This window comes from Platalea leucorodia (assembly GCF_965183815.1).
Source record: "Platalea leucorodia genome assembly, contig: HAP1_HAP1_SCAFFOLD_206, whole genome shotgun sequence".
In the NCBI taxonomy this organism is placed as follows: Eukaryota; Metazoa; Chordata; class Aves; order Pelecaniformes; family Threskiornithidae; genus Platalea; species Platalea leucorodia.
In genome coordinates this window covers 10759-16137 of record NW_028121353.1, presented here as the reverse complement: position 1 = coordinate 16137, position 5379 = coordinate 10759, and positions in this window count along the sequence as shown.

Here is a 5379-nt window from a genome sequence, read left to right as displayed (position 1 = left end):
GCAATCAGCTGAGGCAATGGAGGCATCTCCTCCTGCTTTTCTAGTCCTGGGGCTGGAAAGGACCTCAGCTCCCTCCCATGCCTGCCACAAACCCACAGGAGGTGAGATTCCTCTTGCTTCAGTCATGGTGTCTGCTAAAAATAGGCACCTGCACTGCTTTTCTGTGGTCCCATGGTCACTCATGGAGATGGAGACCAGGAGTTCACACACAAGCACCTGGTGACATCTGAGGTGCCAGATGTTGTCCACGATAATGGATCAGTACTGAGAGATTGGGAAACATCTGGGGGCATCATCCTGCAGCCTGGTGAGGATTTCCGCTGAAATGATGGCAGATGCCCACATTTAGGACATCACCCCCTGTCCCTACTCACGCTGTTCAGGGCCGCCTAGAGAGGTGTCCAGCTGACCAAATGGAGTTCTGTGCCAGAGGGAGAGGGAAGTCTTTCTCTTTCTCCCCTCCTTTAGCTGTATTTACTAGCTGACCGTTGCCTGTAACAAGAGTTGTCTCACACAGCCCCACGGAGCCTAACCTAATTCAGGGCAGCTGCTCATTGAATGGCCAAACACAGGCCAGTAGGGCTACGTGAGATGCCAAGGCTCTCCACCAAAACTGCGTGTGGCTGGCAGGGACAGCACAGGACCCACAGGAAAGCCATGTCCACTCCGAGCGGGTGCGTGACAGACACCCCAGGTGCCATCTCAGATGCCTTCAGTGCTTGTGTGCAAGTGACTGATTGCCACCCCTGCAGTGAGGCCAGCCCTGTCCCATCTCTATCCAGAAGATGCAAGGCACTGCATGAATAAGAAGCACATTGCACTGGGCTCTCTGCTTGTGGGCCTATGTTCTCAGCTTCTTCTAGTTCTCCTCTGCCTCATCCTTTACTCACCCTCTTGATGATACAGTCTTCAAAGAGCCCAGTGAATTCTGAGCGGGCGTAGATCACAGGATGTCCACACCCAAGGACGCTTTCAGCAGCACCTTGTCCTTCCAGGAGATCAGTGCCTCTCTCCGCCAAAGGCCCTCCAGGGCTGCAGAGACACCACAGAGAGCCATGCCCTCTCCTGCCAGGGCTGCCCAGCCCAGCCCTGTTTCACTCGGACCTTGGGGACAGCAGGCATTGCTCTCTTTTGGGGCACCTCATGTCTGTCTTACAATGCCGTCTGCCATCCGCTCCAGCATCTCTGCCATGCAGCAAAGCTTTTGCACACATGGGCTCTTGGGTGCTTGGTGTCCCTGTTCACCATGACAAGGCTGAGGTTGGCCTGGAGCCACGGCTCAGGGGCTGCAGCCCAGATGTGCAACATTCTCCTCTGACTGGGAACAGCCAGGAGGAGCTGGAGCCCCGAGGTCTGTCACAAGCTGTGACTTCTGAGGCACAGTGGGACACCTCCCACAGCTGGCGTGCTGCAATGGATGGGTAAAGGTTCTTCACGAGGCACAGGCTGGGAGCATCAGAAGAGGAATACTTTCTGTGTGAAGGAGTTGCTTGGATGTATGGAGCTCCTTGCTGGGAAAGTCAACAGGTTGGGTGAGCCCTTGTGGGTGAGGCTTGGAGGAGAGGCCAGTTAGGGCGACATCGTGATGGGAGATAAGGAACTGGTGATCAAGGGGAGGAGGTGGACGGGCTCTTACTTAAGCAACTCCAGGAAGCCTCCACATCAGTGACATGAGGCTCTGTCTGGGGACTTTAATGACCCTGACATTCATTGGAGAGGGAACACAGCACTGTGAAAACAGGGCAATAGGTTTCTGGAGGGTGTTGGAGCAATTTCTTTGCAAAGCCACCAGCTGGACCAACAGAGATGATGCTCACCTGGATCAGGTCCTTGCAAACCATGAAGAGTCAGGAACTGAGCTTGGCCTGCAAAGATGAGGACATTTTCTCAACATTTATCTAGTATGGGAACATTTTCATCAGCTGAAATGTTTGAATACTTTTCAGAGAGAGAGAATATTTTCCTGTGCTGCCATCATGAAACTCTCCAGGATGTGTACTGCTCTCGGGAGAAGAAACCTTGATCTTCCCGGCACTTGCTTGACCACTGCTCTGTCCAGTATGGAGTGTACTGAATCTCACTAACCTTCTAGGTATTCCCACACGTCCTGATTCAGCTGACCATTTCTCAAGTCATCTTCTCCAGCAGACTGTCTGCACAGATGCCTTTTTGAGTGTCCATCTGGTTTTCCTCCTCCCATTACTCTCCATTCCCTCAGACCCCTCCCAAATACCCAGGTGCTGCTTGGAGCTTCAGGCAGTTGAAAGCTTGCTGCTCCTGTCTCCTGACTGTCTCTGTAGCCAACACCTTCATTGCCTTTCTCTCTGTCCTTTCCTACTAATCTCACTGCAGATTTTCCCCTCAAAAGTGCAAGTGGGATTTAGTGGAGGCAACTTGGACTTCATAGACAGCTGAGGAATGTTTTTTATTCTTCACTGAATGACTCTTCCTTTTTTTGTTTTTGTTCATGTTACACTAAGAGAAATGCTGTGTCTCTGGGAAAGCAGAAGGAAATGGAGGCTGAGACATTCATCTCCAGCCTGAGTGGGGAAAGCTTCCATTTGAACATGAGTGATGTGAGTTTCAGGTGACTGGTGAGAGAAATGGCAGGTTGGGGTGGGGTGGGTGGGATGAAGAGTGTCTCTAGAGTGTCTGACAGAAAGGGTCTTGCTTTTCCTGCGTGTTCATACTTCATCATGAGACCCTCGGGATCAATATGACTTGGAGATTGTCTATATTGTTTATTCTGTAAGCAGAAAAATAATGAAAATGCACAAATCTTTTCAAAATGTTATTTGTTTTTGACATCTTCTCATTTAGACTATACTCCTGAACTCTCCCTAATGAAGCACCCAAGAAGGGAGGCATTAAAGAAAACTGCAGAGCGCCATGGCATGTTAGGGTACCTGCATTTCCGTGAGCCCTCTGCTGCCAAGTTCCCGAACTGCAGCTACCGAAAGGAGATTGAACAAGCCGCTGAAGAAGCCTTTAAAATGTGATTAAAATCTCCAGGACTCTGAGGGTGTCAGTGGGCGCCCTGAGGGCCATCACAGCTGAAGCCATGAAGGGAAGCAGGGGTGGAGGTACCCCTCCCTGGGGGCTGCCTTAAACTGGCAAGAGGTCAGCACTGGTTCCAGGTGACCAAGGCAATGTGCAGGTGGCTCTGCTGCCACGTCAGCCCTTGATGGGTTTCATCCAGAAGGATGGGCAAGCTCTGATCCCTGGCACCTGGGAAGGGAGATCCTTTTCCTCATGCGTTGCTCAGGGCTCGTCATGGAGCAGTGTGATGTGGGGGTGTGCGATGACGAGTGCAGGACAACCCTAGGACTGCCTGGACTCTAGGGGGGATGAGGAGGCACCAAGGCCATGGGGCTGTAAGGAAATGGTGTCCCCTCGTGGCTCTTGGTGGCAGTGACAATATTGATAGCTGAGAGGAGAGAGATCTTGGTTGTGTTGGGCAAGCCCCAGCCCCACCAAGCCCTCAGTTGTCCCCATCACAGACTCTCCCATGCTGTCCCATGCCTGCAGCAGTTCTGCAGACTTTGGCCACCCCCCAGATTCCCCACCTTACTCTGACCCCAGGATCTCCCAGGCTTTACAAATGTCTTTTTGTGCTCCCTGCCTTTTGCTTCTAACACAAAGCTGTGGTTTTCTGGGGATTTGTCAAAGCTGTGAATCCCCAAGCAACACATCCAGCTGCTTTCAAAGCTAATGCTCCTCAGTCACCTATGATATCCCAGCACCGTACTTACTTATCATCAAATCATAGAAAGAATCATGGAATCACAGAATGGTTTGGGTTGGAAGGGACCTCTAAAGGTCATCTAGTCCAACTCCCCCTGCAGTGAGCAAGGCCATCTTCAATTAGATCAGGTTGCTCAGAGCCCTGTCCAACCTGACCTTGAATGGGTGGGGCATCTACCACCTCTCTGGGCAACCTGTGCCAGTGTTTCACTGCCCTCATCATAAAAAAGTTCTTCCTTATATCTAATCTCAATCTCCCCTCTTTTAGTTTGAAACCATTACCCCTTGTCCTATCACTACAGGCCCTGCTAAAAAGTCTGTCCCCATCTTGCTTCTAAGCCCCCTTTAATTACTGAAAGGCACCAATAAGGCCTTCCCAGAGCCTTCACTTCTCCAGGCTGAACAACCCCAACTCTCTCAGCCTTTCCTCACAGCAGAGGTGTTCCATCCCTCTGATCATTTTTGTGGCCCTCCCTGGACCAGCTCCAACAGGTCCATGTCTATCCTGTACGGAGCGCTCTGGAGAAAAATTAGAAAAAGCATACTTTTTTCACTGATTTCCCGGGAGAAAACATTGCTTGGGGGGTATTATGAATGTGCATAAATACCTGATGGGAAGGAATGAAGACAAGGGAGCCAAACTCTTTTCAGTAGTCCCCACTGACAAGACAAAGGGTGATGGACACAGATAAAAACACATGACATTCCATCTGAACTCAAGAAAACACTTTTTCACTGTCAGGGTGGTCAAACACTGGAACAGGTTGCCCAGAGAGGCTGAGGAGCCTCCATCCATGGAGGTATTCCAGACCCTCCCGGACAAGGTCCTCAGCAACCTGCTCTAGCTGACCGTGTCTCAGCTGGGGAGTTGCACGTGATGAACTCCAGAGGTCCCTTCCAATCTCAACAACTCTGTCATTCTGTGAGTGTAAAGGAGAAAAGTAAGATGGAAAGAAATGAACAGCACATAGCCTTGACGGCGAACACAGTGGGATCCTGTGGAGAGGACCCACGCTGGAGCAGGGGAGAAGTGTGAGGAGGAAGGAGTGGCAGAGATGTTCTGTGCTGACCGTAAGCCCCATTCACCATCCCCCCAGCTCCTCTTGGGGTTGGGGTGGGTAGAAGAATTGGGAGCAATGGAGTAATTTGAGCCTGGGAAGAAGGAGTGGGGTGGGGAAATGGTCTTGAATTTTTTTGCTATGCTTTCTCTCTATCCGAATGTCTTCTAATTGGCAATAAATTCAACTGATCTTCCCCAAGTCAAGTCTTCTTTGCCTATGACAGTAATGAGTAAGTGATCTCCCTGTCTTTATCTTGACGCATGAGCTAGTCCACCTTATCTTCTGCCTTTGTCCTTTTGAGCTGGGGGTGTGAGTGAGCAGCTGGGTGGGTGTCTGGCTGCTGGCCAAGGCTAACCCACTACAGGACCAGCACAGCAGGACTGCTGTGTCCAGCCTGGGGCTCAGCAGCACAAGGAAGATCCTGACAGACTGAAGCAAGTCCTGCAGAGGCCGGAAGGATGGTTGGGGCCTGGAGCATCTTATGGACAAGGAGAGGCTGAGAGAGCTGGGTTTATCAGAAATAGCTGCATTTTTGAGAAATCCCTCAGAGCCAAACACCGGAGCCAGTACCCAG